This window comes from Andrographis paniculata, unplaced genomic scaffold, assembly GCF_009805555.1.
Source record: "Andrographis paniculata isolate CXL003 unplaced genomic scaffold, ASM980555v1 Contig78END, whole genome shotgun sequence".
NCBI classification, from domain to species: Eukaryota; Viridiplantae; Streptophyta; class Magnoliopsida; order Lamiales; family Acanthaceae; genus Andrographis; species Andrographis paniculata.
The window spans coordinates 1,007,952-1,020,246 of record NW_026137615.1 but is presented as its reverse complement, the minus strand read 5'-3'; the positions used below and the strand labels follow the sequence as shown (position 1 = coordinate 1,020,246).

Here is a 12,295-nt window from a genome sequence, read left to right as displayed (position 1 = left end):
TCCTGTTGATTTTTATATTCTGGATATGCATGATGCACATTGCTTTAATCCACCGCCTCTTTTGTTAGGAAGACCTTTTATGTGCACTGCAGGAGCAAAAATTGATGTACGGAAGGGCACTCTCGCTTTGGAATTTGATGGAGAAGAAGTCCATTTCAATATTTTTGATGCTGTGAAACATCCTATTGATTCTGAAACATTATATGCAATTGATATCATTGATCCCTTGGTGCATGACGCATTTGGATTAAGTGGTTCCGACGAATTGAAGATCGTGTTAATGGAACATCTAGAGAAAGAACATGGGAGAGAGATAGCCGTAGACAAGAGAATAAGAAAAGTTCTCAAGGAGCTTAACTCAACTCCAAGAGTGTCACCAAGGTATGAATTAGCTCCAATATTCTTACATGAGTCTAATCAATGTTTATTACCATCTTTGATGCAGGCACCTGAATTGGAATTGAAGCCTTTACCTGAAACACTAAAGTACGCTTATTTGGGAGAGAAGAAGACTCTACCGGTGATCATCTCTGCAAAATTGACACCAAAACAAGAAGAGAAATTGATTAAGGTTCTAAAAGATCACAAGACCGCCATTTGATGGACGATCGCTGACATAAAAGGAATTGATCCCTCGTTCTGTACTCATAGGATCACACTCGAGGAGGATTCAAAACCAGTGAGACAAGCTCAAAGGAAGTTGAACCAGATTATGACTGAGGTAGTCAAGAAAGAAGTGTTAAAGCTTCTCGAAGCTGGTATCATCTACCCTATCTCTGATAGTAGGTGGGTGAGTCCGGTTCAAGTGGTTCCCAAGAAAGCTGGAGTAACGGTGGAAGAGACTCGAGAAAGAGAAAAGCTCCCGGTTCGAAAACAAACAGGATAACGTCAATGCATAGATTACCGTAAGCTTAATGCGGTAACAAAAAAGGATCACTTTCCTCTCCCTTATATTGATCAAATGATTGAACGACTCGCTGGTCTCGCATATTACTGCTTTTTAGATGGATTTCCAGGTTATTTTCAGATAGCGATAGCACCCGAGGATCAGGAGAAAACATCATTCACTTGTCCGTTTGGAGTTTTCGCCTACAGAAGGATATCTTTTGGTTTGTGTAACGCTCCTGCTACATTCCAAAGATGTATGGTAAGTATTTTCTCTGAGTATATTGAGCGAATCATTGAAGTTTTTATGGATGACTTTAGTGTATATGGCTCTAGCTTTGATGATTGTCTAGGTAATTTGACTTTAATCTTGAAACGATGCATCGAAACTAACCTTGTGCTCAATTGGGAGAAATGTCAACTGATGGTTCAACAAGGAATTGTTTTAGGCCATAAGGTGTCACATGAGGGTATAGAAGTAGATAAATCTAAAGTTGAGCTAATCACTGCTTTACCTTACCCTGTTTCTGTGCGAGAGCTGCGTGGTTTTTTAGGACATGCAGGTTTCTACCGACGCTTCATCAAGGACTTCTCCAAGATCGGAGCACCATTGTTTCACCTCCTGCAGAAAGATGTAGCATATGAGTTCAATGACGATTGCAAGAAGGCATTTGGAGCACTGAATGAGTGCCTCACAACACCACCGATTATTCAACCTCCGAATTGGGACTTGCCATTCGAGTTGATGTGTGATGCAAGCGATACTGCAGTGGGAGCCGTTCTAGGGCAACGAGTTGGGAGAGCTTCTCATGTCATCTACTATGCTTCGCGAGCACTGAATGGCGCTCAATGAAATTACTCCACCACGGAGAAAGAGATGCTTGCTATTGTTTTTGCTCTTGATAAATTTAGATCTTATCTTTTAGGCACTAAAGTGTTTGTGTACTCTGACCATGCAGCTCTGCGTTACTTGATGGCAAAGAAGGAAGCCAAACCTCGATTAATTCGATGGGTGCTCCTTTTGCAAGAGTTCGACATAGAGATTCGCGACAAGAAAGGAACTGAAAATTTGGTAGCTGACCACTTGAGTTGCATACCTGTGGAGTCAGATGCAGTTCCTGTTCGAGTGTTGTTTCCTGACGAACAGCTTCTCTCTATTACGACTACACACCCTTGGTATGCTGATATTGTTAATTACTTAGTAGCTAACGAGTTTCCTGCAGGTTGGGCAAAGGCGAAAAGGGATAAGCTCCGCAGCGATGCAAAATACTACATTTGGGATGACCCCTACCTTTGGAAGTGATGCTCTGATCAAATCATTCGAATGTGCGTTAATGGAGGTGAATTTCATTCTGTTTTGACCTTTTGTCACTCTATGGCATGTGGTGGACACTTTGGATCCAAGAAGACAGCTAGAAAGGTGTTGGACAGTGGACTTTACTGGCCTACTCTCTTCAAGGACGCATTTGAGTTTTGTAAGTCTTGTGATAGATGTCAACAAACAGGTAATCTCTTTTCCCGTAATCAAATGCCTCAATCGCCTATGATGTTTGTCGAAATATTTGATGTGTGGGGTATAGATTTTATGGGACCATTTCCTAATTCATATGGATGCTTATATATTATCTTGGCTGTTGATTATGTCTCAAAATGGGTAGAAGCAAGAGCCACCCGAACTAATGATTCTAAGGTGACTGCAGAATTCATTAAGTCATATATTTTCTCTCGATTTGGAGTGCCAAAGGCAATTGTGAGTAACAAAGGGACTCACTTTTGCAACAAAACCATGGCTGCACTTTTTCGAAAATATGGTGTGCTTCACAAGGTGTCAACCTCATATCATCCTCAAACGAATGGACAAGCTGAAATCTCCAAGCGCGAAATCAAGTCTATCTTAGAGAAAACAGTTCAACCGAACAGAAAAGATTGGAGCTCGAGACTCGATGATGCTCTGTGAGCATGTCGAACAGCATACAAGACACCAATAGGGATGTCACCATTTCGATTGGTGTATGGAAAGCCTTGCCATTTACCTGTGGAAATTCAACACAAGGCATTTTGGGCAGTGAAAAAGTGCAATATGAATCTTCAAGAAGTCGGAGCCCATCGAAAAATGCAAATTCAAGAGCTGGAGGAGATTCGACAAGAGGCATACGAGAATGCAATAATCTACAAGGAAAAGACAAAAGCCTTTCATGATCATCACATCTCCAGAAAAAAAAAATTTGAGATCGGACAAAAAGTTTTATTATATCACTCTCGTCTTAAGCTTTTCCCTGGAAAGCTGCGGTCTAGGTGGATAGGGCCCTTTATCGTTACTAAACTTTTTTCTTATGGTGCAGTGGAGATTCAGAGCTTAAGGACGGAGAAAAAGTTTGTGGTCAATGGACATCGTCTTAAGTCATATTACGAGGGATTCCCACTTGAATCTGTAGAGGTGGTGTCTCTCGCTGATGTCGAAGTTGAGGACTGAGATGCGACGAAGTCTAGCTCAAAGACTATAAAGAAAAGTGCTTTTTAGGAGACAACCCAAAATCATTTAATTGCTTTCTTTAATTTTATTTGTTTTTATTGTTTAATTGCTAATAACACTTTTGATAGTTTTGTTTGGTTTAGTCGCCGCCTCCAACCTCCGGCGCCGTCGACTTCTTCCTCCCCTGCTCAGTCATCGCCGATCACCACATCCGCTCCTTTAAATGGCTTGCGTTGGTTAGTTGTTTTCACAGGACTCAGGAGAACTTCAAGCCTCCCTAAAAATCACGATCAAATGAAGAGGTGTTAACAAAGCTCCCAACTACTACATCCCCTATGGACTCCGGGGAAGTTCCTCTTCTTTTTTATTGCTTGCTTTACATTGAGGACAATGCATACTTTAGGTGTGGGGAGAGTTATGCAAATTTTTGGGCAAAATTTTCATTTTTGTGCTATTTTTATGCGTGATTTGTTGTCTTTTCGCATGTTTTTGAGATTAGTCTGAAGTGAGTCAAAGGTGATTTGTGTGATAGGTTAGTTTGGCATGACTAATGACATTTGATTGGCGATATGTTGAGTCAAGTCGACGTTTGAACCCTGTGAGAATTTGAGCCTATGTTCCAAAAGTCACATTAGAAAATAAATTGCATATATTCAAGCTTTTGGAAATTTTTTCATGTGTGATTTGTAGTGCTCAATTAGATGACCTAGAACTTGAGTGATTATGCATGTTAAACTTGCAACTATCGGGTCTTGCGTTTTGAAAATGATAAGGGCATTAGGTAACCCATTAAGCCTTTCTTTATTACCCAGCACAATATATTCCCCTAGTTAGCTCATTTGAGCCTTCTTAGCCTTTTTTTTCTTTTATAATAAACTGTTTTTTAGCCTCATACCCTTTTTTCGATTGAGCCTTCTCCGATTTGAACCCTATGTTAGAAAGAATTACTTTAAGTCCATGTTGTGATGCACTTTATTTCTTCGGCACTAGTCAGAAACGAACTTTGGGTACGAATAAGTCATAGTATGAAGGAATAACTGTGGGTAGTGTAGGTATATATATATAGGCAAAAGCCAAAAAAAAAAATCAAAAAAAAAAAACAAGAAAAATAAATAAAAAAAAACAAAAAAAAATAAATAAATAAATAAATAATTATCTTAATAAAGTATTTTTATTTAATTTCATTATTAAAGTTTGGGTAGTAAATAGAGTAAGGATTTCATTGTTTATGCTTATTTGTTTTTCATATGCTAGCATCGTGTTCTTATTGTATTCTTTTCTGACATTTTAGCCCTTGTATATCCTTTTTCCTACCCTGACCATAAGCCCCGTTACAACCCTTATTGAAAGTCACTTTGATTCTTTATGCTAGATTCGAATATTTAAGTAAGGGAGATTTGATTTTTACTCAAGCCTATAGGATAATCTTTTGTTGCACTACGTAAGTGTTGAGCAAATTATACACTTAATTCCTTCAGAGAGCATGTGCGAATATACTTTATCTTGTGAGGTTGACTTGGCTTGATGTGTTAAAATTCGGATTGAATTGGTTGTGTTGGATCCTCTTGTCATATCGAGTTGTCTGCGATTTCTTTGGCTTATTTCGAATTTATGCTTGAGGGCAAGCATGATCTAGGTGTGGGGAGAATTGATAGTTGGAAATCGCATGCGTTTTATGTTCATATCATATACAATATTTGGGTGATTTTGATTGGATTCTACCTAATTTATATGCAAATTGTTTATTTGCTGTGTGCAGAGGGCAAATATTAAATTTGGCATAATTGGCATAAAAAAAGAAATAAAATTAATTAAAGGCCCAAAACCCATCTACAAAATAATTATGACAAAAATCAAATAAGGAAGAAAAAGACACGCCTATTTGACAAGAGAGAACGGCTAGGGCAGAAACGCACAGGAGCAGGAGACTGAGAGATTCATAGATTGAGCAGGAGCAAATCGACAGAGAAGATTTCCCCCTCCCACTATGACTTCATCTTTCTCTTTTATTTTTTGTTATTTGATTATAGAGTAGATACTTTTCTGGTTTGAGGGGTGATAATGTTTTGGTTCTTTTGTTTTGGAGATTCTTGATTTTCTTTATAAAAGTTCTTTTTTATTATTAATATTTGTTTAATTCTAAGGAAATAGGGTTTCTGATTGTTAGATTGATTGAATATTTTGGTACCGATATTTAAATTAGTCTGATAATCTAAAGTCAATTCAAGTAGGATATCCGTAATTGTATTCACACTTCAATAGGTGACAACCGGGTTGAACAGTTCCTTCCCGGGGGTTAGACAATCAAATCTAATTGCTCCTCTTAGGTAGTAATTGTTTTGAATTGGGTTTTTCTAAATTGGAATGCGGTTAGGCAATATTCTTATGTGCGCACCTAGGTTTATTTGATTAATTAGGGGTAGTTAACGGTCGTACCTTAATTACCTATACTGTAATGAAAAATTGGTTGTCAGAGCTTGTTGATAACTATAGCCAATTTATTGATACTTTAATAAGAATTAACTTTATTGAATTAATGATAAAACACAAGTGTCATAGCTGCATCATCCCTTGAGTCAGGCATCCCCTAGATAGTCAGTTCCCCTTTAATTTAATTGCTTTGTTATTTTATTTTCATTAGATAATAAAAGAAAATTCCCCATTTATTTATTGAATTAGAACACGAAAGAGTGAATCACACAATCCCTGTGGAGACGATCTCTTCCCCTATATTACATTAAATTGTGATCATGGAGTAGATGAAATATTTGATTGATCGCGCGACAGGTCAGTGGCAGAGGAGTCAGAGATGGCTTTGGGGTAGCATTCAATGGAATTGGCCGATGAGCAGGATCAGTATGTTGAAGGGATATTTATAATCACTAATTAATTTGTTAGTTTTATTGTGTAAAATAATTTTAAAAAAAAACGTTTCAACTTCCAATAAAATTATAATCATAGTTTTATCTTTTTCATAACAAACACTTCGAATTCCTACACTGTTTTAAATTAATTGAAGATTAAAAAACAAGAAAAAAAAAATTATTATATCATTTATATATACACTCGATATAATTAATTATCTATAATAAATATTATTCATCCTTTTTTACATATATAAATATATTAATAGGATATATATCCATATAAAAATATTACAATAATAATTATTTTAAAACATATATTAAATAAATAAAAAGATATTCAAAATTTTTTAAAATTATATTCAAACGAATATTATAACCAATAAAAACTTCAATAAAAAAATTTAAAAATAAATGCAATGACTAATCAAATATCATATCCAATTAAAATAAATAAATAAATAAATAATTATAATTTATTATTATTTTTTTTTTAATTCAATTTTTATGCATATGAGTTTTCATTCTTTTTTCTTACACATATATATTAATATGATATATGCATATACCTATAAACATATTCATTAAATAGCTAGAAATTTTTGTTTTATATTGTAATAAAACTCATAATGAAGTTCAAATATATATATATATATATGTAATGTATATATATATATAAACTCTTAAAATTAAATAAGTCAATCACATGTATTAACCAATTAAAATTTGTTAATCAATCAAAAATTTTATAAAGAAATGCAAAAATCTTAGAAATTCATACTTTTTGTCAAGGTGAAGCCCACAATGAGCTCAAATATATATATATATATATATAAAAGATAAAATAAGATATATATTAGGAAAAAAATCAATTTTAGTCTCAATATAACTAAATTTATCAATTTTGATTTTAATATAAAAAACTCATCAATTTTGGTCCTAATATAACCAAAATTTATCAATTTTTGGTCTCAATATAAAAAACTCATCAATTTTAGTCCCAATATAAACAATTTCAATCAATTTTGGTCCAATTATAAACAATTTTAATCAATTTTGGTCTCCATCGTTAAAAAACTAACGGAAATTGCTGACGTGGACATGACGGAAGTGACGTGGCAGTTGACCTGGAAAGTACACGGCCATGTACAATTATACACGGCCATGTTGTTACATGGTCATGTATATTTCAGTTAATAATTATATATGGTCATGTTGTTACATGACCATGTACAATTATACACGGCCATGTTGTTACAGGGTCATGTATATTTCAGTGTATAATTATACATGGTCATGTTGTTACACGGTCATGTACAATTATACACGGCCATGTTGTTACATGACCATGTATATTTCAGTGTATAATTATACATAACCATGTTGTTACACGACCATGTATAATTCTACACAGCCGTGTGTGTACCTTTTCTGTTTCGGTCTAAAATTTTAATTTTTTGTTATATTTTTTAATTTTTTTTTTTTTGAATTTAGAATAGTTAATATAGTTAAAATGGAAAAAAAATCAATAATAATCATAATATAATTAAAATATATCAATTTTAGTTCAAATATAAGTATTTATCGAGTATGTTCTTTTGGAACATTTTATCTAAAATTCTACTATTTAGCAAAAAAATTCTATTACAAACATCCAATTAATGTATCAAAATAATAAAATAATTTTTAATACTACTATAATATACAAAATTAAAAAGTAGTTGTGTAATTGGATATTTGTAAGAGAAATTTTTTTTATGAATAATAAAATTTTAGACAAAACCTTTTTCAAAAGAATATATCTTATAAATTTTTATATTTGAATTGATAGATTTTAATTATATTATAATTACTATTGATTTTGTCTATTTTAACTATATCAACTATTTTAAATTCAAAATAATTTTTTGTTAAAAAAAAAATTATAACAAAAAAATAAAATTTTAAACTAAAATAGAAATATATATGACCGTGTATAATTGTACATGGCCATGTATAATTATACACTGAAATATACATGGTCATGTAACAACATGATCATGTATAATTGTACATGGTCGTGTACTTTCCAAGTCAACTACCACGTCACATCCGTTGTGTCCATGTCAGCAATTTCCGTTAATTTTTTAATGGTTGGACCAAAATTGATTAAAATTGTTTATAATGGGACCAAAATACGTTGAAATTGCTTATATGATGAGTTTTTTATATTGGGATCGAAATTGATAAATTTTGGATATATTGAAACTAAAATTGATGAATTTTTTATATTGAGACAAAATTGATAAATTTTTTATTATATTTAGACCAAAATTGATTTTTTCCCTATATATTATTATAAGATAAGATAACTCTTTACATCATATATGATAAAGAATAAAAAAAACTGCCATGTAATAATTACTTTGAATATATTTATTGTAAATATATATATATATCAAAACAATTACCAAAAGTCTATATTATTATAAAATATTTATATAATTTATAAGACATGCATAAAATATATATAGATAAAATAACATATACTAATAATTCTAAAAATATTATACTATATACTATGAATTTATAATATTAATAAATTAAATATATTAAAAATATTTAATAAATACTTATATAAAAATATATTTATATGTATAAAATAAATAATTAAGTTTTAAGAGTAAATAAAAAATAATTAAAATAAAAATAAAAAAGCTCTTTCAAAATGCTGATTATATGAGCTTTTCAAAAATTAGCTCTTTCAAAAAGCTAATTTAAGTAAATTAGTTTTTTGACTACTCAAACAATTAAAAGTTGTTCAATAAGCTAAAAGCTGTTCATTAAGTTAAAAGCTCTCAAACACCCTCTATATCCCCAATCAATAAATAATAATTATTAAAAATTAATTGTTTGAATTTAAATTATACTCCCTCCGTCCACAAACTAATGTCCTACTTTCCTATTTGAAACGTCCAACAACTATTGTCCTATTTCTATTTTTAAACACAAATTTTACATTTTTACCCTTTATTCATTTATTATTTTAATCTCTACCATACAAATAATGACAAATTTGTCAATTCATAACAAAAAGACAATCACCTAAAAAATCGTGCAAATATACTTTAGAACCATAGAAATTGGACGGATGAAGTATTATACTTCTTATAACCAATAAAAAATAAATAAAAAAATTCAAAACTCTTATAGAACAAATGCAGTGACCAAAATAATTAATCAAAAATTTTAAAAAGAAATTCAAAATCCTATAAATTTTTACTTTATATTGTAATTGTTTGTATTTAAATTATATTATACTATATTATATCTTATAACCCATAAAAATAAAAAATAAAATAAAATTCAAAACTCTTATATAGAACAAACGCAATAACCAAAATGACCATTCCTAAAAGTTTTTACTTTATACTGTGATTGTTTGTATTTAAATTATATACTACTATATTATACATCTTATAACTAATAAAAAAAAATAAAAAAAAATTTAAAACTCTTATAGAATAAATGTAATGACCAATCAAATATAAATCAATTAAAATTATAAAAGAAATTTAAAATTCCTAAAAATTCTTTCTTTAGAGATCAACGGGGTGTTTGACAAATAGTTTTTTTAAGAGCTTTTAGTTTATTGAATAGCTTTTAGCTGTTTGACTAGTCAAAAAGCTAATTTAAGTGTTTGGTAAATTAGCTTTTTGGATCCAAAAAGCTAATTTCTGAAAAGCTAACTTACCCAGCGTTTTGAAATAGCTTTTTGTGTAAAAATTTTTTTATTTGTTATATACCTTTAAAAATTTATTATGCATTTTACACAAATAAATATATTTTGATTATTTATTAATTATATTAGAATATTTTATTATATTATAGTTTTACTTTTATAAATTTAAAATAATTAATTTTTATATAAAAATTATTTTAATTGTAAAATATATAAATTTATTAAAATCAACATAAAATAGAAAATATAAATATTAATAATTTATTTTTATATTAAAATTATGTTATATAAATTTTATACTAAAAATAAATTAAATAAATTAAATTTATTGAAAATTATAAATATAATGAACTAATCGATAACTAACTTAATAAATATATACACGAAAACTTTATTATTTTATATTTTATATCATTTTCAATAGAAAAAAATTATTTATATATTTTAATAAAAATATATTATTTTTTAAATGTAACTGTAATAAAAATAAATATTTATATAACATTTTTATAATTTTTAATAATTAATAACAAAAAATTTTAAACATTCTAAACTCAAAAGAACATAATTGAATATAATAGAAACAAAAATAAAATAGAAATATCGTCACTTGTCATTTTACATATAAACAGCTAATATCAAACAATTATTTTACCAAATATTTTAATAATCGAATCAGCTAATCAAACTAGCTAATTAGATCAACTAATTGAATCAGCTAACAACTATGTGATAATTGACAAATACGCCCCAAATATATATAAAAATATATGTCCTCTTAGTATAGCATTAAATACAAAATAAATAAAATTAAATTAAAAAGCAAGTGGAGAAGTTGGGCGGTGGCGGGGGCTATGAGGGGTTACTCTATATCATGGGATATATCTGACAACAAAAATATACAGTAAAAGTGAGTGTGATGATGGGATCGATTTAATAACCCATCACTTCATTCAACTAAATTCCAGAATATAAAATTTATATCTTTTAGGATAAATTATTCTTTTAATTACATAACCAACTCCTTTATGATTTTAATTCCATAAATAGATCATATCGTAAATCAATTTTATAAGTGAAAATTTTTTGTTGATTTAGTCCTTCGGCATAGAAAATGCCCGTGTGGCTCGCCAGAATCCACGTGTCCGCCAGATCAGCAACACTTGGCGGACACGTGGATTTTTATTTTATTTTTTATTTTTTTAAATTTTTTAAAAAATTTATTTTTAATTTTATTTGTCTTTTTTAATTTTTTTATTTGATCCAATTAAAAAAAATTAAAAAATAAAATAAAATCCATGTGACGTTAACCTGACGGGACACCTGGCGGACACGTGGATTTCGGCGAGCCACGCGGACATCTTCGGCGTCGGAGGACTAAACCAACGAAAATTTTTTACTTATGAAACTAATTTGCAATAGGCACTACTTACGGGACTAAAATGATAAGAGGTCTAGTTACGAGAAAAAAAAAATACTCCCTCCGTCCAAGCTAAAAGTATACATTTACTTTTGGCACGAAGATTAAAGAATTTTAATTATAGTGAGTAGGTAAAAATAGTGAAATGATATTTTTGTCCTTACTTTTTTGGTATACCCTTACTTTTTCTGTATAAAAGTAGATGTGATGTAAAATATGAATATTTGTGAAAAAAATATGGTATTTAATGAAATAATTACTTTATAATTGAACGTTCCAAAATAAAAAGACGGATAAAAGAGTTTACGCTTTCTTTTATGATACGATGAATCTTGAAATATCTAAATCTAGAGAGAGAGAGATTGATAGATAGGCAGACAAATTGGAAAAAGATTGAATTTATTAAAAAAATATTTCTAATAGTTTATTAGTGGAAGCTTACCTGAAGCATGAATGAAATTTTATTCCTGAAACATAAACATGCTTTTGACTGAGTTAGTGTTTACAAACAATCAAGACCGTTGATTTTGACAACATCAATGGTAAGGAGTGGCCTCATCATCTCAATTTATATTTTCGGGTTCTATTCGGATCGTGTTGAGCTATGGGAGTAACAAAAATTCTGTCAACTCGAATTTGAAAAATTTACCGAGACGCTAGACTCGAATACGATATTAATTTTTTCTGGTCGAATTCAAGTTGACCTAAATTAACTTCAGGTCACCCGAAACTTAAACAAACTCATCACGAACCCGATACGAAACAGACCCGAAAACTTAAAAGAAAAACTAAATCAACCTAAAAATATTCATTTTTATTTTTATTTTATATACTACACCCGTCCGGCTCTAAGTGTTTCATTTATTTTTTGCGTGTTGATTTTTGAATATTAATTATTATATAAAAATTTAGTACAAATTAAGAAAAAAAAA

General features: G+C 30.1%; 1 pseudogene; it reads left to right on the top strand.

The window, feature by feature from the left end:
• The first annotated feature begins 25 nt into the window (after positions 1-25).
• Positions 26-3,358, top strand: LOC127239563 (uncharacterized; annotated as a pseudogene).
• The last annotated feature ends 8,937 nt before the right edge of the window (positions 3,359-12,295 follow it).